The sequence below is a fragment of the Lissotriton helveticus genome, chromosome 1_1 (assembly GCF_964261635.1).
Source record: "Lissotriton helveticus chromosome 1_1, aLisHel1.1, whole genome shotgun sequence".
Classification (NCBI taxonomy): Eukaryota; Metazoa; Chordata; class Amphibia; order Caudata; family Salamandridae; genus Lissotriton; species Lissotriton helveticus.
The window spans coordinates 356,297,722-356,325,171 of NC_136057.1; the positions used below are offsets into that span (position 1 = coordinate 356,297,722).

Consider the following 27,450-nt stretch of genomic DNA (forward strand, 5'->3'; position numbering starts at 1 on the left):
TGAGGGAAGGCTGCTGATCTGGCTTCAGAAGGTCAAAGCCAGGAAGAAAGTCCTCTCAAGTGAGAGTGAGGAGGAATCTGTGGCGTCTAAGAGATCTCAGAAGAGTAGTAGATCTCCTCAGACACATTCCTCAGGGGAAAGACCTGAGAAGGCCCCAAAAAAGACCACTCCAGGGTCTTCAGGGCGCAGTCCCTCAAAATCCCCTTCAGTCTCAACTAAGGGGAAGAAGGGTTCTGCTGGTGAGGTGAAAGGAGGAAAATCCACCACAGTCACCTCAGAAGATCAAGATTACCATCAAACGGTCTTCTTCTACGCCTTCTGAGGAGAAGGGTACTGTTTCAGCTCCGTCGACGGGACCGTCGACAAAAAAGAGACCATCGACTACGACAAAAACACCTCCGTCGTCGACGAAGAAGGATAATGTTAAGGCTGGTGAGAAAACAGCGTCGACGACTTCACCGTCGACGGCGATATCGTCGACGGAGGACGTCGACGAATGTGTCAACGGCGGCGTTGATACCCAGCGACTCCAGTCGCTCAACAAGCCCCAGAGACTACTCCACGTCCACGATCGATTCCAGGGACACCGGTTCGTAGGAGAGAGATTGTGCCGGAACCTACTGCTGGGTCTTCACCGCCGACGACACACCACAATACCTCGGATGACGATCATGAGGATGGGGAGATTGCGGACACAAGTGCAGAATGGCATGACTATATCGCCCCATCACCTTCAACTCCTCCGCAGAGACCAGTAGATTCTCCTCCGGAGGACATTGGTGGATTTCATAATTTGATGGAAAGAGCCACTAAGAGATTTGCACTGACCATGACAGAAGAGAAAACGGAATGTTTTTTATACGACTTCAAAGACTCCTATTGAAAATCTGTACGATCCCTGCCTATAGTATCTCATATTTGGAAGGAAGGATTAAAGGTCATGGAAACGCCGGTTCTGGCCAGACTGGATAAAAAATATAAGGCGCCTGTTGATGCTCCATCTTGCCTTTTGGGTCATCCCAAACCGGATTCTGTTATCACTCAGGCGGCACAACAGATATCCAGTAACATATCTGCTCCGATTGCAACACCGCCAGACAAAGAGGGCAGAAGGTTAGATAATGCGGGAAAACGGTTTTCATTAATGTCGGCTCTGCTTGTGAGAGCTGCTAATGCCCTCGCTATCTTGGGAAAGTATGACAGGCAGATGTGGTGTGACCTGTCTCCATACGTTAACCTGGTGCCGGAACCAGAGAAGCAGGAGGTGAAGAAAATTCTCATGGAAGGAGAGAGGACTTCGGCTGAAGTCATAGACTGCGCTATGGATATAGCTACCACAGCATTTAGATCCTTGGGAGGAGCTGCGGTCCTGCGCAGGCAAGGATGGCTGCGAGCAACAGCGTTCAGGCCGGAGGTGCAAAACAAGATTTTAGACCTCCATTTCAATGAAGAAGAGTTATTTGGGAAACCTTTTGATGATACTCTAGAGAGTATCAAGAAGGATACTGATGCGGCAAAGGCTCTGGGAACACTGCAATACAGAAAAAACCCTTTTCGTGGCTCCAGGGGTAGAGGACAGTCCTCGTATAGAGGAGGATATCAACAGGGGAGATATTCTTCTTCTTATCAGTCCTCATCGCAGCCTTACCGTCAACAATACAGCCAGCGTCAGTCAGGAGGATATACAAAATCAACTCCAAGAGGACGTGGTGGCCGGAGAAAGGACAACACCCGTCGACAATGATAACCTCCATCTTCCGGCTCTGTCAGATGCTCCCCTGGGTGGAAAGATTGCTCACTACCTTTACAATTGGCGGAAAATAACAACAGACAGAAGGGTCCTCAAAATAGTTCAATTCGGTCACACCCTAGAGTTTCTTCAAGCGCCCCCTTGTACGCCACCGATGCACCAGAGAGCCAACCATCTGCATCAACTCCGGCATGAGATTCGGACAATGCTCCGAAACGGAGCAATAGAACCGGTACCGAAATCCCAGGAAAACAAGGGATTTTACTCCCGGTTTTTTCTTATCAAGAAAAACAAGCTCCAGTGGCGCCCCATTCTGGATCTCAGATCCTTAAACACCTATCTCAAGAAACAATCTTTCAGGATGGTATCTCTGCAGGACATCCTTCCGTTACTAAACCCAGGGGATCATATGACCACATTGGACCTACAAGACGCGTATTTCCACGTGCCGATACATCCTGCACACAGGCAGTACCTTCGGTACTGGGTAGCCGGAAGACATTACCAATTCAGGGTACTGCCATTCGGCTTGAAGTCCGTGCCAAGAGTTTTTACGAAATGCCTGGCTCCAGTGGCGGCTGCGTTGAGGAAGCAAAAATATCAAATATTTCCTTACCTCGACGACTGGTTAGTCAAGGCACCATCAAAGGTACAGGCCAGAGCGTCAACGCAGGCCTGCATAGACTTATTCACCGATCTAGGATTGACTCTTCACGAGGGAAAGTCAAACCTCCACCCAGCAAAAGTGATCACATTTCTGGGGGCAATATTGGACACGAACTGCAACAAAGCGTTTCCATCCGAGGAAAGACAACTGAGGATTGTGTCCCTCTTCCAAGACTTGGTAAAAAGAAAGTCTCCTTCAGTCCGCAGGTACAAATCTTTGCTGGGCACGATGTCCTCTTGTATTCCCCTGGTACCTTGCTGCAGGCTACGGATGAGGCCATGGCAGGAACAGATCGATCTCCAATGGCGTTAGGCGGAGGGATCCTTCAACGATACAATAAGGGTGACACCAGTGATGATACAGGCAGCAAAGTGGTGGACACAAAAAGCAAATGTGTCTCAAGGACTGACGTTTCTGGCAAGAGCGGCTCCGCTAGTGGTAACGACGGATGCGTCGTTAGAAAGATGGGGAGCTTTCCTTCAGGACCTTCAAGTCAGCGGTCGTTGGAAAGCACAGGAGCAGCAATTACATATAAATCTGCTGGAGCTCAGAGCGATCCGCTTGGCATTACTGGCTTTTCTGCCAAGGATAAGAGGTTCGCCGGTGTTGGTAAGAACAGACAACACTAAAGCGATGCATTATGTGAACAAGCAAGGGGGAACGAGATCTCTCTCCCTGTCTCAGGAAGCCCAAGAGATATGGGAATGGGCTCTTCAGCAAGGAATATCATTGGCAGCAGAACACCTCCCGGGGGATCAAAACATCAAGGCGGATACTCTAAGCAGGCTAAAATCGTCCTGCCACGAATGGGAGCTAGACCAGGGGATCCTGGACAGCGTCTTTCGAAGATGGGGAACACCGATAGTGGACCTCTTCGCAACAAGGGAAAACAGGAAATGCCAGTACTTCGCAAGCTGGCTTCCCCAGAAGGGATCTTGGAGGAATGCGTTTTCCATGGCATGGTCCATCATCTTTGCCTTCGGTTTTCCTCCAATTCCTCTTCTCCCACGCGTACTGGTGAAGATCAAGAAAGAGCCGTGCAGGCTGATCCTAGTAGCCCCGTGGTGGCCCACACAACACTGGTTCACGGAACTGCTGCTGCTGTCGGAGGACCGTCCAATTCGGTTGCGCCTAATTCCATCGCTTCTGACAATGTCCAAGGGGCAGGTGCTCCATCCGGACCCGAAATCCTTGCCATTAGCAGTCTTTCTCCTGAACACTGTGAGTTTAGCAATCTGAACATCTCACACGAATGTAGGGACATCCTATCCAAGGCCAGAGCGGAGAGTACCAACAAAACCTACAGGATGAAATGGAAGCGGTTTTGTCTGTGGTGTAAGAGACATGATGTTCACCCTCTTACTGCTGCACCTCATCAAATTATACCTTACATTCTGCTGTTAGAAAAGTCAGGATTAGCAAACGCCTCCATCAAGGTGCATTTGGCTGCGTTAACCCGCTACAGGAGGTCATCGTCAGGCCCATCTTTATGGTCATCAAGGATTATCAAACAATTTATGAAGGGGATGTTCAGAGTCTTTCCTCCAGTAAAGCCTCCACCACCATTATGGAATCTGAATGTTGTACTCTCTCAATTGATGAAACCACCGTTTGAACCGATACACAGGGCAGACCTGAAGTTCTTGTCCTGGAAAGTGGCTCTTCTCATTGCATTGACTTCTGCGAGAAGAGTAGGTGAACTACAAGGGCTCACGATTCAGGAGCCTTTCTTACAGTTTCAGGAGGATAGAATGATTCTCAGGACAAACCCGAAGTTCATTCCGAAGGTGCCAACTGATTTTCATTTGAACGAACCATTGGTGTTGAAACGTTTCTTTCCTCATCCATCGACAGCGGCAGAACGAGTATTGCACTCGCTGGACGTTCAGAGATGTATGAAATTTTACTTGAAAGAAACTAAGGCGTTTGCAAGTCTTCTCAGTTATTCGTCGCCTTCAGCGCACCCAGGAAAGGTTTCCCACTGTCAAAGAGGGGAATTGCCAGATGGATTTCCAGTGCAATTGTCTACTGTCATCAAGCTGCTGGAAAGCCTTTGAATGCACGAGTCTGTGCCCATTTCACGGGGGCGGTGGCCACATCCACTGCACTGTTTTGAGGAGTGCCAATCCAGGATATCTGCAGAGCAGCAACCTGGGCATCTACGCACATCTTCACCAGGCACTACTGCTTGGAGGCAGCCGCAGAATCGGATGCGGCGGTGGGAGAGGCGGTACTGCGGAATATCATCCAGTAACGGTGAGCCTTTCTTGCATCCCTCCATCCATAATTTCTCTTGTTTACAAAGTCATATTTTATATAAGTATGGATAGTTGTATATAAGATTATGCTTCATTTTCTAATGGTATTGCATGATTATGTAATGTATCAGGAAAATATGCTTTGTTTTTTCACTGCTCGCTATTCTGATTCAGGCATGTGAATCTATGAAAGTTCCAATACTGGAGTAAGAAAACAAGTTACTTACCTGTAACTTTAGTTCTCCAGTATTGGAATCTTTCAGTGATTCACATGCACCCACCCTCCTCCCCTGAGGAGCTCACCTCGGATTTAGCACAAGAAGTGTGTTATATGCACAAGTGCGCGAAAAATCTGAGGGGCAGAAGGTTCTCTCAGGAGTGTTCTAGAGGGTGAGGAGCTCTGATTGGTTCAGGGAAAAGTTTGGGCCTTTTTTACATAACAAAGGCTATGGGTTGCAAAAGGGAAATGGGCCTAGGCCTCTTTTCAGTTTGCTATACTACTAAGCACTGCTTTTTTATATACCGGAGACTACCGTCTCGACGACGGGGAATGATTCAGGCATGTGAATCTATGAAAGATTCCAATACTGGAGAACTAAAGGTACAGGTAAGTAACTTGTTTTCTTATCATGCCTGATCCCAAGACCACAAAGAAAATTTCCCGTCTCAGAAGAAACTAATTGAATTCCATTGTCAGTCACAAGTACTTTTGGTACACCCTCTTCCAAAAAAAAACTTATTTAAGAAACTTTATCACATTAGTAGTAGCGACTTGACCCATAGATTTACATGTAAACCACTTACTATGATAATCCAACAACACAACCAAAAACCGATTATTACTTCCCAATTTGTCAGTTGGACCCAATACATCCAAAGCTAATTTCTCCCACGGTCTCATAGGTAATTCTACATACCTCAAATGAGGCTCTCTAGTTACTTTCACCTTATCACTATTTGCACGCATGACAATCCCGCACCAAATCTTCCACATTCCTGTCCATTTCAGGCCACCAAAAAGACTCAATCTCCTCTCAGTCAAACTTCTTCCTAAATGCCCTTCATGTACAATTCTCAACAACTTTGATCTCAACAAAACCGGAGGAACTATTCTATTCCTTCTCAAAACCTTATCTCCATGTAAACTAAGTTCGCCCCTTCCCGACAAATACTGTTTATCCATTTCCATTCCATTGGAACTATTCTAACTATTCATAATAAGCTCCTTCATCTTCTTATATTCTTCATCCTTCTCCATTCATCTTGAGTAACAGCAAATTCACTATCCACATTTACCACTAAATCCTCAAAAAATTCCACACAAGAATCATCATCCACCGGCATCCTAGAAAGACAATCGGCAATAACATTCTTATTGCCATGAACTTATTCAAATTGTAATCTAGAACAAATAACAACCACCTTGAAATCCACTGAGTCACATTACCATCTAACCATTGACCAACCTTAAAAATATGAACAAGAGGTTTGTGATCCGTCTTGACGACAAAAGGTAAGCCCCACAAATAATACCTAACAAGTGCCATACCCCAACAACATGCTAGAGCTTCGTTTTCTATAGTTGAGTATGATTTCTCCGCTCCCTGTAATCTGCGTGAAACAAAACCAATAATTGTTTCACCTTTTTCTGATAATTGCAACAAAACTGTCCCACCCCAATGTTACTGGCATCTGTAACCAGAATGGATTTCTATTTAGAGTCAAAATGCCCCAGAGATGTAAAAAAAAAAATGATACTTGTAAATTATCAAGCACTGGAAAGAAATGTCTTTACATTAGCAAATGCATCTTCACATTTAGTATTCCATTCAAACACAGTTCCTTTTTTTATGAGCAACCTCATCGGTTCTACTAAATCAGAAAACTTTGAAACAATTTTAGAACAATATTCAGCAAAACCTAAGAAGGACTTCAACTGCTCCTTATGAGTTGAAGAAGGAGCATCTTTGACAGCTCTTACAATACTTCCCTTCGGTATTATTCCATTAGCAGATATTTGATGACCCAAATAATTAACTTGACTCAATCTTATTTGACACTTATCTTTTTTGAATGTCGATCCATATTTAGAAATTCTCCGTAATACTTCTTCCATCAATACATCATGTTTGTCAAACGACCTACCCACAATCATAATATCATCCTGGAAACATAGTACTCGTTCCATCCCCCTAAATATGTTTTGCATAATTCACTGAAACACAGCGGAAGCTGATGCCAACACAAAAAGCATTCTACAATACCGAAATGCCCCCAAAGGTGTTACAAATTAAGTCAAGGTACGTGACTCAGGATGTACATTCACCTGATGGTAGGCTGAGGACATGTCCAGCACACTAAAAACACAACCACCACCCATCATGCTTACCATCTCCCCAATATTTGGTAAGGGTTGCCTATCCACCAAAATATTTCTGTTCAGATCTCTCAAATCAATGCATAAACTAATTTTGTTACCCGACAATTGGAGATAACCACTCTGAAGACTCTATTGGTTCTATGACCCTTGCTTCCAACAACTTATCCAACTCTTTTTGAAGTGGTTCTCTCATCATATATGGTATCGGTCTAACTTTATATACAATGGGTTTGGGATTTTTCTTTTAAAGAATACGATGAGCAAACCCCTTTAACATACGCAAATCATCAGAAAAAACATGAGAATACTTTTTCATTAACATGTTTGCCCACTCATTGTTCATGTCAACATTGGAAGATAAATTTTCTATATCTGACTCAACAACCATAACTGGCTCTATAATGTTCAAATCTTTCTGATGTCGCCATCCTAACAAATTTGACCCTTCCTGTGTGATATAAACTCTTCCACAAACACCATTATTTTTGAAGACGATATTCATCCACTGCAATCCCAAAACGTTAATTTTTGATCCACCGTACCCAACAGCTCTTACATCTGCTTGTAGAAGATCTTTCACCTCTCCACTCAGTTTTTCTTGAAAAGTGTCTTTTGAAATTAGAGACTACCAGAATCAGCTAATAATCTTACTGTCCCTTTATCCAATGTGATCTCACATTGCATTTTTTTCTAATTTTTCAGTACTCTCCTTTTTTAAATTCAAATCATTGCTGTCTATATTCATTTCCAAATCATATTTGTCTACAGCTTCTACCACTCGAGATGTTTTTAACTCTGCACCTTCTGTAGCTTGGAACAACGCCTCACTTTGTTCTTTCTTGTCTTTCACTTCTTTCACACTAGTGATTTGAGTGCTTCCTCTGCATGCTTTCGCAAGAGGACCTCTTTTCCCACACACTCTACATGTAGCATTCCTTGCTCCACATTCAAAGCTGGAACTTACATGTCCTGGACACCCACATCTATAGCAAATTACAGGACGTGTTTCTCCAACTTTAACAGGTACACTTTCACTACTTTTATTAATTGCCTTCTTTTCTTACTTCCTTGACTTCCGCAGGAGTTTCTTTTCCAATAGCTACCATTGGGTTCTCTCTATCAATTTCCTTAATCCACAAAGCAGTTTTTTCCATACTCCGAGCAATTTGAATAGCTTGTTCTAAAGTAGGATCTTTGGAAAGTAGCTTTTCTTTCACCTTTTTGTTGTTCGTACACCTCACAATTTGATCTCTTATCAAGGATTCACACACATCTTGGAATTCACAAGTGACCGCTAACCCTCGTAAAGATGCCACATATGTCATAATATCTTCATCCACGTTTTGTACCCTGCAAAAAAATGTATGTCTTTCAAAAACAACATTCACTTTTGGAGTGGTGTCTTTCCAACATTTGTAACGACATGTCGTAAATATTCATCAGTTGACCATCACCCATGCCTAATGATATTTCAGGCAGATCATCATATATTCTTCTTCCTTCTAATCCAAGATGATGTAAAAGTATAGCTTGCCTCCTTAAAGGACCATATTTATCTCCTCCAATGGCCAATAGATATGTAAAAAATTTGTTTTTTCCAACATTTCCAAGGAATAGATGGTTCTCCTGGAACACGCAAAAAATTAGGAGGTGCAGACATAGATTGATCAGACATGCCTGCAATGAAACTCAAACAACAAACTAAAACAACAATTCAATATAATAATCTAACACAATAAGCTGAAAAAATTATCTAAAACTAATAAATAAAACAATTAAATAAAATAATTGACTAAAATAATCAATTAAAAGAATTAATTTAAATAATTAAATATAACTCAGCAGCAATACGAGTATTCTGTTTGTTTCGATATGCAGGAAGCTTGAAGTCAATTTCTTGAAGAGTCCTTTCTTTCTTTCTTTATCCTCAGTAAGACAGAAGACTTCGCGATGCTATGATCGGCGGAGATGTCAACAATTTAACCAAAGGTACTCAAATGTTTTTTTAAAAAGAGAATAATGTGTCTATTTGTTTAATTCAGATGTTCCCGCTGGCAGCAGGCATCAATTAGCAGGGACGCGCACACAGGTTTCATTTTCCCTCGTGTTTAATTGCCTCGCGCCTGCCTTTGTTCAACTTGTTGAGATACCAAAAAGCAGCGTGTCCTTCGCGCTGGATTTAACACGCGCTACTCTACACACAACGTGTGAACAGCTTGTTTACATTTGAAAAGGCAGCGTGTGCCAACACACGCCACTTGCATCTGACTAAGCACGTCTGATTTAATTACACACTTTAGAAAGGCAATCTTCGTTTAACCTCAGACTTCAATACACACACGCCAGGCTTGTCTAAATTTGTTTTAAAAGGTCAGTTTTCACTCTCCCTCACGCTTGATTATAAATAAGTCAAGCCAGCTCCGCGTATATTCAAATCAAAGGGTTTCTGACTGTGGCTTCCTGCACGCTTAATTCCAAATACAGTCTTACAAACAAAGATCCCTGAATTTCCTGAAATGCAGCAGGAGCGCTATTCACGAGTTAGAGTTGCTAGCCATCGTGTGTGCATTTTTAAAAGCAAAATCTCTTAATTGCTTTCAGTAATGTTAAAAAAAAAACATTACCCATTCAGTCTAAAATGGCAGTGCTTGACAAATAAACACATACAGTTAGATGCATTTTGAAGGGATGAAATAAAGTAATATTCCTCTTCTTCAATAGCGCTAATTTAAATTAGTGGTGTTCCAGAGGTGAAGGTTGTACCTCTCCTGCCCTTTGCACAGGACTACCTCGTCGCTATAATTTGTAGTAATCCAGACAGCTCCAAATATGGTTTTAAAGTCGATTTATTTGGAGGTAATCTTCATACAGTAACCTTCAGCAATACAATCCAATACTGGTTAATTCCTGGAATCTTAGCTGTGATGCAGTTCCACCGCATCACAGTTACATCATACAATTCCAGCTATTACCACACATTATAATACACTGTGGAAGAAAAATAATAATGAGGGACAGTTTTAAAGGGAAGTTGATGTAACTTTGGATACTTCGATATAGATTTCACATAGTAAAGTCTAGAAATTCACAAAATATGGATGTAGCTGCAAACTATACATCAAACTATGCAAAAAACAATACAGATGATAAAATGAGTCAAGATAGATTATACAGCACAAGAAAAACAGTTAGTTGATAAAATAATACAATATTGGTCCTTCAGAAAATCGACACGCATTTCGGCGAACAAGGCGCCTTCATCAGGAAACCCACATTGAAGAAACTAACTGGAACCAAATTTAATCGGCTGTCTGACATTTATATATCCTTCGGAAACGGGCCACAAAGGGGCATCAAGTAATTTGAGAGGGCAGGCTGTCCTCTCCTACCTCCAGACTGGGGGGGATGACCTGCATTCGCTGGGGTTCACTATCAACTCGCCGAAGTCACACCTGACTCCCTCAATTCCACTCCTTTTCATAGGGGCGGTACTGGACACAGTGCAGTTTTGACCTATCCTACCGAGCAGCGAGTCTTGGAAATTCGGACTGTGATACTGGTGTTTCAGACTCTATCCTGGATTTCGGTGAGAGTGACTGAGGCTTCTGGGCTTTCTACAGCCTACTGGTGGATCATGCCAGATGGCATATGCGGGGTCTGCCGTGGGACCTGAAGTTCTAGTGGGAATAGCATATGCGGAATCTTTCCGACTGTGTCCAGATCTCAGAGGGAACTGCACAACAACTGCAGTGGTGGCTAACGAACCAAGATTGGGTTGGAGGCAGATCCCTTTCCCAACGAGATCTAATGGTGGTGACGGATTTGTCAGTCCTGGAATGAGGCGGTCATTTGGGAGGGACGGAAATCAGAGGCGTCTGGTCTCCTTCAGACTCTGGTCTCCATATCAACCTTCTGGAGTTCCGCGCAATCAGACTGGCACTGAAAGCATATCTTCCCTCTCTCAAAGGGAAAGTGGTGTAGGTGTTCACGGACCGCATCCTGCCATGTGGTACTGAAACAAACAGGGCCGGGTGGGGTCATGGACCATTTGTCAGGAGGCTCTTTGCCTCTAAGCATGGCTGGAACATTAGGGCATATCCCTGGTGGTTCCCCACCTGGCGTGTTGTCTGAACACCAGAGCGGACATACTCAGCCATCGGTGCCTGGTCGATCACAAATTGCATTTCCATCTAGAGGTGCTGCAAGGTCTCTTTTATCGGAGGGGAGAGCTTTGGTTAGATCTGGTCGCCTCCTAAGAGAATGCACAATGTCAGCAGTATTGCCCGTTGAAGTTTCCAAGGCAGCGTTCGCTCAGCAATGCTTTTCGTCGCGAGTGGAGCTTCAGCCTCCTACACCTTTCTGCCCATCGTGCTTAAAAAGATCAAGCACAACTGGGTCCAAGCCTTTCTTGTGGTTCTGGATTGGGCACGAAGAGTCTGGTATTCTGACCTTCTGTGCATGGCCATCAATCCTCCAATCAAACTGCCCCTTCGGGAGGATCTTCTGCGCAGCAGCAGGGGACGGTTCTTCACCCGAACCTGTCCTCCTTATGTGGAGATTGAGCGGCAGCAGTTGACAGCTTTCGACCTTCCACCCGAAGTGTGTGATGTCCTATTGCCAGCCAGGCATCCCTAAGTTAAATCGGTATACGCCTATATATGGGACAAATTTGTGGCATGGAACACATCAAAGGCTGTTAATCTGCTCTGTCCGTGGTTCTCTTGTACATAATTTTTTTTAATGTATTTTTTAGTTTTTATTGAAAACTTCAAAACAAATACTTACATTGACCATTAGCAGTTACAGTGTGTAGACGTCATACCCAATTACAGTGCAATCTCCTCTATAATACAAACTTATTACTTTTTCAACAGGACAAGGTCCCTTCGATTTTACCAAAGTCAACCTCAATCAGTACCTTCCTGTCATGACATGCAGCTGCACAGACCTTGTCTAACGTAATAATTACACATGTGCAAACAAGACCATCATTATTTCACTGTGTGCTCACCATCTTTTTCTCTTGTTCCCTCCGCCTCCCCTCTTTCCTTTCCCACCAAGTACGGCTGGTACAGTCCGCAAAAACTCCTAGGGCGGCTCTGGGGTGGTAGTAAATCGCTATACAATTAAGAATGTGTGTTGCACTATATCATGTATTTGGTCCATTCTGTAATGCTAGGTGCAGGTCCCTGCGCACACTATATCGATTCTTTGTTCAAGAACAAGCAAGCAACAGACCCATACCGATAAGATTTCGCACATCTTTCGGCAGCTTCCCAGTGTATCACAACAATAGCACCAGCGGGTTTAGTGTAAGTTCCAAGCCAGTAATTTCGTTTAATATTTGAAAAATCTGTTCCCAGAACCTCGCTATTCTCTGGCATGTCCAGTCTATATGCAGGAATCCCGCTGAGTGTGCCCCACACCTCTTGCATTCTGCCGATTCTGGCAGGCCATATCTAAATAGCCATTCTAGTGTATAATAGACTCTTTGTAGGAATTTAAAATGGATCAAACTTGATGTCTATCATTCAAGGAAACTTGCTGTGTGATCTCACAACAATATCTCCATACAGTATGCGCTAGTGCCACCCCCAAGTCTGTTTGCCATTCTAGTCAGGCCTTCGAATAGTGATGTCATCTATAATCTTGCATTATATCATGAATAATTGAAACCATCTTTCTAGGGACTTCGCAGTGTAATATATGGGAGAGTGCCCTCAGTTCAGGAGGCTCTAACATCTAATCGCCAAGCAGCTCACTCAACGCATGTCTCACTCTATGAAACTGGAAGCGAACAATCGGTGTAGTAGTCCCCACCTTCACAGCCAGCTCTGGGTCTTGTCCTCTGAAAACAGATAAAAGTTTTTCAAGTTCCTGTATCACTCCCTTCTCTCGGCTCAATGGCACCCAGTCACACCACTCAATCGTCAAGGTCAAGGGAGAATAAAGAAACGCGCACGCCTGCCTTTTCAGCAAATTGTGCCATGCGTGCACCACAGAATTAACAGAGTCGAGGACTCCAGTTCATCTGATAGGAGCCTGAAACAGCACTACAGGAAGTTTCTCTTATACATACTTTCTTTGGCCCAGCAGGGCTCTGCTTTGGGCACCCTTAAAGGTTATCTTGTGGAGAAGTGTGGCTCAAATGGTTAGAGCGGCAGACCCTGATGCAGAGGTCTGGCCTGGGACCAGGGTTCAATACCCGCCTTGGCGGGTCTTGGGCTCAATTTCCTCGGACCTGACAATTCTCGCCTCGGTGCCTATTCTAATCATGGGTCCCACTCTGCGACTCTGGGCAATAGCTTGATTAATCTTCACAACGGCCCCAAAAGTGCTGGGATGCCTGGTTTCACCCTGGGGGTGCCCAGGAGTGGACACTTACAGGGAAAACCAGGAAGGGTTCCTAAGCGGTATACGGACAGCGCCGGGACACTACCTCAGGGAAGTGGCTGTGCACTCTATAAATACATTTACATTTACATCTTGCGGCTATCTCTTCGTTTCTATGACTACCAGATCAGCCTTCTTATTTAACTTGTTTTCTCCGCCTCCTTTCATAATGCCACAATAGGATTTTGATTTGGATTTAACCTTATTTATGTGTGCTTCCTTAGAGCCTCTTCATAATTGTCCTCTCAGGCTGCTGACTCATTATTGCTTATCCTATTGCCATCACCTCTGCTCGTAGAGTGAGCAAGCTTCAGGCTCTATCCTCCAAGCCTCCTTATCTGTCTGTCCATCCGGACAAAGTGCTTCAAACAAAAGCTTTATTCCTTCCTAAAGTGGTCACGCCCTTTCATGTGGGATAGTCCATCACTTTGCCCACCTTTTACCCGCCCCCGCATCGTTCCAAGGAGATGGGGAAATCTGTATCCAAAACGTGTGTTGTCTTTTTATCTTGATCGTACCAAAGACTTTTGGCTGGGTGATTAACTTTTCATTGGCTATATGGATGCCAAGAAAGGTCGGGCTGTACAAAAACGATCATCTCACGATGGGTTGTCCTCCGGATTAAAATATGCTATGCATTGGCGAAGAAGGAACCTCCTGAGGGGTAGCGGGCTCACTCCACTAGAGCAACAGCGGCAACCACTGCGTAAGCACAATGACTCCCACTCCTTGATATCTGTCAGGCAGCGACATGGCATCCCTGCACACGCTTACCAGACACTACTGCCTGGCTAGCCAAGCCCGGTAGGGACAGGTACTTGACCCATTTAGTCCTCCAGGGCCTGTGATTGATGCGGCCCCGCTCAGTATTATCTCATCATGGCCATGCCCCAGCATGTCTTAAAGTATGGTACACCCATGCACAGTCCAGTATTAGTTGGGCAACAAGGTTACCCACCAGCCTCACTTCTCATGTGCAAAATGGCTCACTTTCTCCCGCAACGTCTTCTGACACACCGATTAAGGTCTAGCTGCAATTTCTTCTTGCACAACTGCTAAAGTCAAGTTGCAATTTCTTATAGCATGACATCTAAGGTCAAGCCACAATTTCTTCTCGACATAAGCGACCAGGTACACGCTGCTCCTCTAGCATGATGGCTGTATAGGCCATGCAGACCCCAGGCCTGAATAGGCTTTGGCAATCTTCAGGTCGTCACCACCGTTTCTGCCAGGAGCCATGGGTGGAGTCTTATGCCTGCCGACACTGGGGTACACAAATGGCTCTCCGATGTCCTCTTCCTCTACCAGATGGCACATAGTCAAGTTGCAGCCTGTCCTCCAGGTTTGTCTGGCTCCTTGCCTCGCTCAATTGGTAGGCTGGCTTCTAGGCACTTTAGGTCAGGTACACAGCTCTTTCAGCAAGGGCTAGACTCAGATAATGTCCCCTCTCCTTTTGAAAGCTTGCTGTCGGGTACAATAGTGCCGATTACAGAACTCTCCATTAATTTTTAACAGAGAGCGTAGATCTGGAACAACAAGTGGACACTTGGTCAAAGTTTTATACAGTCAAAGTAGACAAAAAATGTGTATCCACTGTCTATATTTTCAGAACTGGTTTTGTGTAATTCAATTTTCACATGTCCTTTCCAGGCAGCTCTTCATACACAGCCATTATATTGAGAGATGCGTCTTACAGCTAGGCTGCCTTCAGACTTGAGCACCAAAGCAGGGGCAGAGGTATGAGGTTTCTACAGTTAGCTGTCATCAGTCAACTGAAAAGTGTATATGAACCAAGTAGATTTATGCCTGATTAAGTAAACCTCTTAGCTTATTAAAATTATCCGTTTGTTATGTAATATGAGAAACTTCATATAAACACTGTTTAAAAAAATAGTCAACTGAATAGTGTGATAAGGGAAAGACAAACGACTGGTCCTCACCTAATGGGGCCCCCGTCTCCTTGATCAATGGAGTCTGCAGTTCCACCCTTCACACACCATTTACTAAATCACAGCGCTTGAGGAACACTAATCCACAGCCCTGGCTAAGTCCTAATTTAAAACCTAAAGGAGCCTTATCTCTTCTTCCTTCACTTCACTGTCTAGATCTCCGCCCTCCAGCTTCAGCAGTGTCAGCATTGCACTTGTCTTGGGGTAAAAAATAATTTCTGTCTTGTGCAAAAGGCCAAGCCAAGGGAATCCAAAATAGACCCAACAGGCTTCCATTAACCCTTGGGCTGCGGCATAAATTACCCTGCTGTGCGGGGAAATTTGACACATGCGTAGATCGGACGGCCCCTGGCCGTCCGACGCACACGCTCACTGTGACGTCGGACGGCCGGGGGCTGTCCGATGCACACATCAGGTGTTTCATTCACACCATGGATGTACCCTGCAAGCTCGACACACAAACGTGCCACATTCACTTAATGTTAGCGCTCAGAGTTTGATAAACACATAGAAGTGGGACTTTACACAAGTGGCCGAGTAAGCCTCCACCCTCCAACCTCAACTCAAGTGACACAGATAAGGAGGTCTTAACTATGAATTCAATACACTGCCACCACTGCTCTGGGTGCTGAACCTAAAACAGACAGTAGTCCATTCTCTGTCAAAGAGGGTGCATTTGGTGTGCCCCTTCAGGTTGCAGTACAGACCCTGACACTTACTCATATCTAGAGACAGGCCTAGGCTTTGGACATGCTAGATTAGCACAATGCTATGACCAAACATTTGTCTGGCCTGCTGTCTGCAGCTGGGCGTCTTGACTCCTTCTGGTTCCCCTTCTTTTTGGGCTGTGGGTGCGGACTCCTCCCTGGAGCGTGTCCGGACCCTTCTCGCCTTCTTGCTCTCGATCTTCAGCTGGCGCTGGCTTGCCCTGAGCGCATTCTTCCGCGGTGCTCTCGGCGTCTGGCTGCACTTTCTGGTGCTGATCTACTGTTTTTCTACATCATTGTGCCTTCCTGGCGATTTGGTGGGACAGTCATCCTTGTCCGCTCCTTCCAGTGGGCCTTGCTCTCAGTTCTACCTCTCCTCCCTGTGGGATGAGATGGTCCCTGAGTCTTGTTCCCTTTCGGGTGCAGTCTGTTCCTGCGGGGCGCTGGACGGTTCTTCCTGGGTGACCTTGAGCTGCCCCTTTTTCGGCTTCCGCCTGCTTATTGCTGACTGCGCCATTCTGTCTGGTCTTTGCCTTCTGGATGGGTTAGGCCCGGCTGTGAGAAGTTGGCCTGATATATGATGCTCACTAGTTCTAGTGATCACCTTGTATCAGTCCAAACAACCCTTATGGTGATTGGTTGCAAGTCAACCTTATAGACCAGCTATCCTAATGGTAGCATGGACAAAGCAGTCTTAGGCTAAACTCTTTTGGCATGTGAAGCCAGCTGTTTTACCACACGTAACCCCTTGAATACCAGATGAAAGGACACCACACAGGTTGTTATAAAAATAAACAGTATATTTATTAATAACAAACACCTCTGAACTCTTTGAGATCAGAGGGCTAAGCACATGACAATCTCTTAGGAAAAATACGAAAAGTTGCACAAAATTGCAATGGTGCCCTAGGGGCACGACAAACCATATACTAAGTAAATGGTATAAGTAGAACGATTTAGAAAATGAAGATGCCCAGAGGCTGTAGGTTCGCTGGGACTACCCTACCCTAACCTTAGGTAAGTATCAGGAGGCCCACGGGACGCGTGTGCAGAGTGTGAACTCACACGCGAGATGCGGAACAAAGTCAATGGGCAGAACAAATTACGGAAAGGTAAGTAATGGACAGTTCCGACTAGTTAGGACTAAAACCACTGGATATCTGGACACTAGGAGACTCAATCTACCTATGAGCACCGAAATGCTCTCGTTACCTCACCCACGGGCTGCGGGTGCATAGGTGTGAAAGTGTGTCGGGTTTCCGCGTTGAAGTCAATGGAGCCTTGAAGAAAGATGCTGCAGGCGACTAGGAGGAAGATGTCCGGTGCGATCCAAGGGTGGATCGAGGAAGAAGAGGACCTGAAAGCAGAGGGGACAGTGTTCAAAGTCACTAGCCAGTAACCGGGGTGGAACCAGGAGGGGACCAGATGCTGTTGTCGCGATCAGGTGAAGAGTGGACGCTTGTCTCTGCAGCCACGTGGATCAGGAGGTGTCTTCGACGACCAGGGTGGAGGCACGAGCTGTCCCACGCAGGCTCTCGCTGTCGGCGGTGTCGGATCCGGATTTGGAATCAACAGGCCTTGGCAAAGTCCCAATGCGGTGAGTGGAAACGGCGTCTGGAGTGGACCAGGAGGGTCCAGGGTGCTCCTCTTTTGGAAGGGAGCAAGGCCAGTCTGGAGCAACCAGACTAGCAGTGTAGATTTTGCGGATCGTCGTCTAGGAGGTCACTAGCCAGCCGGCAAGTGACCAGACAACGCGTCGAACAGCAATCAAGCAAAAGGGCCCCACGCAGATCTCGTGGATGCTGAAGGGCTGGTCTTTGGTGCAGGAGCTGCTCGGGGCTGGGGCTTCTCAATCCCCAAAGCACTTACTCGAGGATGCCTCAGAAGTCGTGCTGGAAGCGAAGTGCAGTCTCATCAAGATGGCCGGTCCCACGTGTCTCGTCGCACCCACGGGTCTCAGCTGTGCTGCAGATGTGGGTAGAGGTCGGAGAGGTCTGGGAGTCCGGGTCTCGTCGGGCTCTGAAGTCTGGATCCGGCTGGAAGGACGACAAAGTGGACCGCTAGGACGCTTGATGGTGCCTGCAGTTGCAGGGTGGACACTCCTTGCCCACAAGGGAGATTCTTCAGTCTTCTGTGGAGCAGAACGTCGAAGTCCAGAGTTTCTTCTTGTAAAGTTTCAATTCAGGATAATCTAATTTGGAATGGGACCAGCTCCTACCTTTATCCTGCTAAAGGGGGCTGTACTATGACTAGGTCCCTCCTATGGGTGGGACCAGGAAGGGGGGTGGTTACACCCCCTATCCTTTGTCCGGTTTCGCGCCAGAGCTGGGGCTGGAGTGCCCCAGCAACTGGTTTGAACCGGTGTATGCACAGGGACACCTTGTGTGCCCCAGGCATGTCTCATTCCTTTCAGGCCTCCCTACCTCAATACACAAAATCCTGTCTGGGGTGGTGCTAGCACCTCCCAAGGCAGGAAACCCTTTGTCCAGGCCTCCCTTGCTGGAGGTCAGACTTGTGTCTGTGGTGGAAGCATCCATTTTGTGATGCTGAGGCTCGAGTTAACTTTAACCGGGGTTCACAGTTACATACAGGTCGTGTCCCTCTAAAAGGGTGGAATGCTACCCCCGTCGCCAGAACTGGCGAGGGGGTAGTATTCCAATTCGTATGACACCTTACTCGACATGTTTTGATAATGCTATACCAAAGTTAGCAATAACCGCGAGGATTATAATGCACTTAAGAGTATATGGTCTAGCGTTATCATGGAACAGCTATAAGGACTTGGTTCCGCAAGCTGCAGACAGGCGCAGCTCATGCTAGAGCACCATCTCACATACTTCCAAGCACTCTGCCTTCAGGATTGATAAGGCCTGCCATAAGAGTGACTGATAGGAATATATGTGTCCATTTTGGGGTTAGATATAGGTATACTATATCTTCAGCAAAGGGTGATTACACCACCTTGCCCCAGCTGTCTTACCAGCCAGTTGTGTCTGTTTAGATGGCCAGCCAGGGGTGGCATAATACATGCTTCAGCCCCTGGTAGGCCTTGGGTTCACCTATGCCCTGGGTACCTAAGGTACACTGTACAGGGGCTGATAAGGGGTCCCAATACCAATTGGTAAATGCACCTAAAGTACATGGATGTCAATTTAGAGAGAGAACAGCTAGGCTGTGGGTCTGATTAGCAGGCCCACAGCCAGGGAAAGTCGTAAACCAGTGAAGCAAAAAGCAAAAATCTGGGGTGACCATAGGATTGCAGACCCTACTCTCCTACACCGGCTGCCCTCTTCACGGGGTGTGTTTCCGGTGAGGGGAGGCTTGCCTTTGCTCTGCCTCTTCTCCTTGGAGTCTCTAGGTTTCTCTTCTCCTTCGGTGCTCCTCTTCCTCGTCGTGGCCTGGGAGGAGGTTTTGTCGCCTCGTATGGACCTGGGGTGCTTTGGCCTCATTTCGCCTTGCCTTGTTTCCTCTTCTCTTCTTTTCCCCGCATCCCCTTTAGGGTTGGTGGTTTTCTGCTTGCGGAGGTTCCCCTTGCTTGACGGACGGGGCTCCTTGTCCTGTCTTTGGGACTCGGCTCCTGTGGGACCCTCTATTTTGACCAGGCTGGTGGAGTCCTCTTGCAGATCCTCTTTCCCCCTGGGTATGGCTAGGGTATTTATTCTACGTGAAGGAATCTGCGGCTAGTAGTCTCTATCAGATGTACGAGTTACTTACCTTCGGTAACGATGTATCTGGTAGAGACGATTCTAGCCCCAGATTCCTTCACAGCCCGCCCTTCCTCCCCGTTCTGCGAGGATTTTTGGCTTGGTCTTCTGCTCTCGCCTCCCTGTGGGGGGCTGTGCTTTCTATGAGTACATTCTTTCCCTCTTTTTCTCAGGAGGTTCGTCCTATTTATTTGTTACTTTTCCTCCCCTTTTGGCATATTGGAGGATAGGTTTATAGGTACTTCGGTGCTTTTATGCTCGGGTTGCTCCAGGTTGGGGCCAACTCTCCCCCAACCCCACCCCACTTTATTACTAGGGTTCTGGGCCCTCTCCTGAAGAAAACTGACGTAGGCACGTCGGGGTGGGACATATGTGACCTCGCTGACGTCACGTACGCGGACAATGCCTGGGCGGAGTCGCGTGATGCCGTCCCCCCCGGCGCGCAGGGATGCTGTGGCAAAACGTTTTCCGGATCCAGTCTCACCCCTGGGGATAATTCTACGTGAAGGAACCTGCGGCTAGAATCATCTCTACCAGATACATCGTTACCGAAGGTAAGTAACTCGTACGATAGTAAGTGAGACTACAGTTTTAAGATTGAATACAAGGCAAACTGGTACGATATTATTGACACAGTATTCTTAAAGACTGGTCTTACCCATCTGAATCTGTCTCTTCCTACCAGCAGGTGGTGAGACTTTAAACTGTTCCTATAGCTGTTTAATAAATGGCGTTCATGTGTATGCCGTATGTTATCCTTGGAACACGTGTTCACATGGAACTCATTTCTAAAGAGAAATAATTGTTGCACAGGTTTGACTGTGTAGAGTCAATCTTTATATGCCAATATTGTTTTGCTTTAAAATAAATAAAAAACATTTTATTGGGTTTTCCAGATTTTAGCAACATAACACATTGCTTTTGTAGGAGGCTGGCTTAATATATGGAGCACACTTATTTAAGTGAAGCACCTTGCGCAAATCCAGACAACACTTTTGGTGATTTTAGTGGTCTTAGACAACCATTGAAAGCTCTCTTAAGTAGTAGCTGTGGAGAGCAGCCCTCAGGCTTAGTGCAGAACTAGTGTTAAGCAGCTTGTTTTACCAGTGCTAATCAAATAAATATAGTGTAGATTAAGTGAAAAATAACCACACAGTGTGCTTATGAAAATAGGTATTTATTATAAACACTCACTAACACTTGTATATCACCTACCTGGAGATATAATCACAATTCACACAATACTTCATTAGTAGAACAGGTAAGTAGAACACATACACAGTGGTCTCCAGGGGCAGACCAAAGCCTATACTAAAAGTGGAATGCAAACTGCGACCGAAGTCGAGACTTGACCCAGAAGACTTAGTAAAGCTGGGGACCCAAGGAACCACCCATGGTAAGTACCCAGGAACCGCATGAAGGCTGTGTGCAGAGTGAAAACACAGCCACGTGCTCAATGCAAGTCAATGAGGAAGTCGCAGTTGAAGTTTTGCAGAAGGGCTCTTCCCAGGGAACCCTGAACAAACCCAGTGGAAGATGGAAGGTTGGAGAGCCACCCCATCCGTGCATACCCCAGGAACTGGGATAACTACATCAGGGAAGCCGAGGGCATAGGTGCAAAGTGATGTCAGAAACCGTCGTAGACCACAATGAGGACTTCAGTAAAGAAGGTGGGGGAGTCCGGTGGAATCCAAGGGTGGATTCTTGAAGAGGAGTACCTGGAAGCAGAGGGGACACAGTCTCTGCCACTCGGTAGTGACCAGGAGGCACGGAAGACCGATGATGGAAGATGCAGGAGGGTTGACAGTGACCTTGTCGCTGTAGCTGTGAGTACCAGGTGACGCTGCGGAAGCCCAGGAGCTGTTCACGAGCTGTCCCACGTTGGAAGGCGAGCACCAGGTCGGTGTCCAACAGGAGCACCAACAAGCCTTAGCAGCAGCAACAGGTGAGTAAAGTGAAGAAGGTGCATGTTCAAGACCAGCAAGGTCCAAGGGATTACCGAAGTGCAGGAGAGTCAGAGCAGGCCCCGGGCGCAAGCAGGGTAGCCCACTGGAGCAAAAGAAGAACCTCCAGAGGACCCACAGGCCAAAGGCACAGGAATTGCAAGAGGACCTCAAGCAGCCCACCAGTGATGCTGGCCTACGGTGCAGAAGATGCAGTGAGGACAAAGATCTTGGTAGTAAGAGATGCTGAAGGCTGGCCTCAGACTCAGTGAGAAGACAGTGAAGCTTTGAGGGAAATGCAGAACCCCATCTGCGTTGCTGCGCCTTGCAAAGTCTGGAGGACGTCAGGAGCAGCAGACCTATCAGCTTAGTTGCTGTGCCTGCAGATGCAGGGGAGTGACTCCTTCACTCCAAGGGAGATTTCTTAAGGTGTTTTTGATTGCCACCGGCCTGGAGACGAACCTGTACAGACAACACAGAAGACTGGCAGATCTTCCCAGATGCAGTCTAGGTTCTCAAGGTGAAGTCCAACGTAGTCCAACGTGTCCAGATGGTCTGAATCTTGTCCCACAACGAATCTGAAGAGCCACCCACAAGTAAGCCCTTAATTGCCTGAAGGAAAGTGTTGGGACGATTCACGGGTCCCTCCCAGAGGAGGGGCTGGACAGAGGGGAGGATACTCCCATGTCCTTTGTCCAGTTTCACGCCAGAGCGGGAGCCAACAGCTCCCTGAACTGGTTCCAACTGAAGTATGCAAGGAGAGCCCCAAATGTGTCCATAAAAGCAGTCTGGTAGCGCTGCCAAGCGCTCTCACCCCAGCCCAATACACTAAGTCCTGTCTGGGAGGTGGTCACACCTCCCTTTGACAGTAAACCTATTGTTCTACCTTCCCCTGCTCAAGCCTGGCTCAGCAGCAGAAGGGCAGAATCCTGTCTGGGGTCAGCAGCACTAGCTTGCTGTTAGACCCTGAAAGGCTGATACCAGGAATACAGAGGGAGGGGGCATGGGACCCTACATCCAACACTGGAATCGGTGTTCGGGTAGGATTCCAACATGTTTGATACCAAACATGACCATTTCGGCGAAGCCAATGTATAGTTAGACATCTCGTAATTTAGTCAATGTCCACTATGTTTATAAAATGGCTGACCACACTTATAAAGCGTGGAGAATCGACTCCTGGGTTTGTAGGGTTGTCCAGTTCATGCGGGGCACCCTCACACTTATAACCAAGCACCTTGCTTTCAGGATTGTAAGGCCTACCTCAGGGGTGACTTTTAGGTTTTAATTGTAGAGATCTCAGATATAAGGAAACTTATATCTGTTGTTATTGGTGCTAGCACCAGCTCACTCAGTCGGCAATGGCTGGCCTGTAGTCACAGTTTGAGTAGTCTCTCATGGGTGGCACAATACATGCTGCAGTCCATGGGAGACCCATGGTGTACCTATGCCCTGGATACCTTAGTACCATACACTAGAAAGGTACACCAGTAGCCAATCGCAAGGTACCAAAGTACTTACCCTAGTCATATTTAGGGAGAGAGCACATTGACTGGGGTCCTGATTAGGAGGATCCCAGTCAGACTAGTCCAAAAACAGAATGACACCAGAAAAATGTGGGGGTAACCTTGAAAGCAAATCCTACTTTACTACAGTTATTAACCAAGGTTGCATGTGTAGTACTGGAAGATATCTTATAAGTACTAAATTATGGTTACAGGCGGGTGCGAATAGAAAGTGACAATGTGATGGGGTCAAATGATGCTTCAATGGAACTGCCCCCCCCCCCCAGTGGTGGGGGATGTTGTCCTCCTTCTTGTGTATCCAATGGTGGAAAAATAGGAAGAGGTAACTGTAAGGTCGGGGATGAACCATGGGAAGGTGTCTGGGGGTGGAGGCGTGGGCGGGCGGGTGGATGCTTGTCACTTGTGGCTATGCTGTTGGGGTTACTGGCTCAGACAAGATGTGGTTTGTGCAGGTCCCAGGGGCTGCCAGTGCATGTATATCGTGTGAAGAAGTTACGAGAGAGTGGTAACCTCCTTGATGCTTCGGGAGGGAGCACGCACCAGGGGTGGTTGGGCATCCTCCATCTTTTGTCAGAAGCTCTGAAGGAGTGTGGCCCATTCAGTGGAAATGTGTTGCCGGCACACTCCCTGCACCTCTTCGTACCTGATCGTGTCCTCCTCTGCTGAACCCCACTTGTTGACCGCCCCCATCCCGACCGCCATAGAAGGCTCTGCAGGTGCTCGTCAGAGCATTGTGATTCCCCGTTTTGCCAGAAGGAGAGCCAAAGACGCAAACCACGTGGTAATGTCGTGAGCACCGTGACCTCCCGCGGTGTACTGTGGACAGCGTCCTAATAGAGCTGTAAGGTGGGGCAATTCCAGAACATATGTTGAAATGTTGCGCTAGGGGCCTGACAACGGGGACAGGAAAACTGTGACTCTGGCTAGAAGTGCTGAAGTTGCAACGGTGTTAGATATGCGTGGTGTAGGATGTAGAAGTGTATGTTTTTAAACTGAAAGTTTTAAGATGCTTTCTTTGGATACCCCAGGGCATGTTACCATTCCTTTTCGTGTAGTGGCCTCTCGAATTCCTCCTCCCGCTTGTGTCTCAGTTGGGTAAATGGCGGTGCCGTGAGCTCTCAAATGGCCTTGTATATCCAGGTGATTCAGTGACATCCAGGACCCATGTGCAAAACTGTTTGGAGCACCGGATGCGTTGCGGGTTCACCCATGAACAGATCCCAGAGCTGGCAGCAGTCCGAGACGATTTGTCGGTGGAGAAGGAACTGCCCACGCAGTAGCTCGCTCTCTTCTGCCAATTGGTCGAATGAGAGAAGCTGAACGTCAGCGGAAAAGGACTCTACGTCGAGAATTGAGTGGTCATTTCAGGTCTGCAATTCTTAGGCAGTATAATGACTAATGCCTCGGGGTAGGCCCACCAATGGTAGCAGCGGGGTGTATAGCTGGGTTCCTCGAGGCAGTCAGTGGACTCCTAGCATGCAGGACCTAGCTACTGCTACCTGGATCTGGTTTGTCGAGACGGGTCGGGTTCCCGGCAGGAGCAAACGGCGGAGTACCAGTATCGATAAAGGCCCAGTATCAGAGCTGGCCTCCCCCAGATGGTGCCTCGCAGTCCTTTGCAAAAGCCACTGAAGCTGTGCCACAAGAAAGCACGCTTCAAATAACAAGTCCACCCCGGTCGATCGGCAGTTGCATCTTGGTCAGGGCAACTTGTTGACGACCGTTGCCCCAGATAAAGGAGCCAAGCAGGGCATTGAGTTCCCAAAAACAAGAGGCGGGTGACCGGAAGGTTTGTGAAGTGGTAGATGAGGCAGGGTAATAAGATCTTCACCAGGGCTATTCTCCCGATGGGGGAAAAAGGAAGGGTCTCCAGAAACCAACGAGGGCTCGTATGCCTGCTAGTACTTTGCTGTGATTGCCCTCATAAAGGTTCTTAGGAGAGTGATAGAGTCTACTTCCTAAATAATGAGGGGCCTGTGCACATCAGGTGAAACTGATGTCTCCAACATGCATCTCTTGCGGGGAAAGGTCAGGGTTAAGAGAGTAAATAGTGGATGTCGCCCAATTGATTCTCAACCCGGCCGCGACTGCGAAATCTGCAAGCGTGGCCCAAATGGGCTCGAGGTTCATTGTGATGTCCTGCACGTAATATAGCAGGCTACCCATTTACAGGGACACACAGTGGGTAGTGCCTGCTAATGGAATACCCAAATCTTTGCCCTCCATTCGGAGACGAACTGCCAGGGGCTCCATTGCTAAAGCAAAGAGTAACGGGGGAAAGCGGACATCCCAGACACGTGCCTTGTGACACCGGGAAGGGGACAGAGATATAGCCACCATTGCGGATCTGGGTCATGAGATTTGTGTAAAGCAACCTTGTGTAAGCCAGGAGTGTGGGGCCCACTCTGAGGCGCTGAAGCACAGCAAACAGATAGGGTCATGTCAGAGTATCAAAGGCCTTCTTCAGGTCCAGGACCAGGCAAGCGGCGTGGGGAAAACTACCCCTTACCCCATGCCAGTGGGGGAGGTGATAACGAATCCTGCCGCCCAATCAACGGATGTTTTGGGAAGTTTCATGCCCGGGACAAACCCACACTGGTCTAGGTGTACTATTGCTGGGAGGACCTGGGCATATCGGTCCTCTAGGACCTTACCAAGGATCTAGCAAACTGCAGATAAAGCAATTGGTTAGTGTAGAAAAGTATGATCTGCTTTCATGGTTACCCCCACTTTCTGCTGGTGTCATTGTTTTTCTGACTAGACTGACTGGGATCCTGCTAATCAGGACCCCAGTCTCTGTGCTACCTCCCTAATAGGACCCCCCAGATTGGCAATTGGTGTACCTTTGTAAGTCTCTAGTATATGATTAACAAAAATCCTTAGCACCCGTAAAAGTTTTTGTAAGTACAAACAAGTAACAATAGTAGCTTCATAAGACAGCACAAATATATACACTGGTCAAATGAGTTTTCTTCAATCTTTTTATTCTTTATGTAGAACCTTCTTGCGTATGAGTTCTGTGACAGATCGAGAGCCACCACGTGTTTCGTCGCTTCTGTTACATACACATGCAATTTTTTCAAGGCTATACGAGAAATAGACATAGTCACTATTATTCAATCTTTAACATGTACATGGCTCTAAGAGACCACCACAAATTCTCAGCCGTGAAGAATACAAAAATCACGCCAAAATATGTGTTAGATCATGGGGTGCTGATAACTAAATACTCTCAGTACTCTTTTATTAAATACCCAATACACCCACCACACGTGACTTTAGCACCTTTTTTCCAACATCAGTCCACAGATATTTATCATCGCTAGTCACAATGTGTGAATATTTCGAGAAACATACTAATACATTTTCTTTAAAAAAAAAACATACATTACCCTAACCCATGGGTGTTATGTGAAAAATAAAGCAATATGATGTGTAACTATTCACCACGTATCTCGCACCAATCAATTCTAGAAAAAAAAGTTCAACAACTCCAAACCCAAACTGTGAGTGCTCTTCCACCCACCCACCAGTGAATACCATTTTAAATTCAAGAACCTCAATCGTCCTCAATATGCAACTACTAAAAGATTGGCAAATAATACATTACAGAGGTAATGGTTCAATATCTAAACTCATCCAGTCGCTTGACCTGAGACACTGTGCTCTTAGTATAGTGTGCTACCTATAAAATACCTACTTAACATGTGGTGATATTTCCAACCCACATGGTCCTCCAGTGTGGGTAAATACTCGTGGTATGAGCCAATTCAGTGACCGTCACTCTTCAATATATGATTAATCTAAAAGAGACACGTTAGTGATAGATTCCTTACCTTAGAATATCCCCAGGCGTCAGACTGGATCCGGATTTTTTTTTCCGCTAGCAGTACCCCTGCGCGTCAGTGGGTGGCGTGTGGGGCTCTGTATCCGTTTCTGGCTTCCTATGCGCCGAGATGACGTCACGGAGACTACTTAGGCGCCACCCATGCGCGCTGACGTCAGTTGTTTCTTTTTCCGTGCCAGTAAGCACATATCCGGTTAGAGCACATACCTTGGTCACTTTTTGACTATCCTTTTTGAGACTTTTTTGTCTCCTGCAGTTTGAATTTTCTCTGGTGCACATAAGGATGCCTGATTTTAAGTCATGTGGGGCCTGCCGTCGCAATATGT

At 46.6% G+C, this 27,450-nt stretch overlaps 1 pseudogene; it reads right to left on the minus strand.

Moving 5' to 3' along the window:
- Positions 1-8,098: 8,098 nt before the first annotated feature.
- Positions 8,099-8,730, minus strand: LOC144762224 (uncharacterized; annotated as a pseudogene).
- Positions 8,731-27,450: the final 18,720 nt, after the last annotated feature.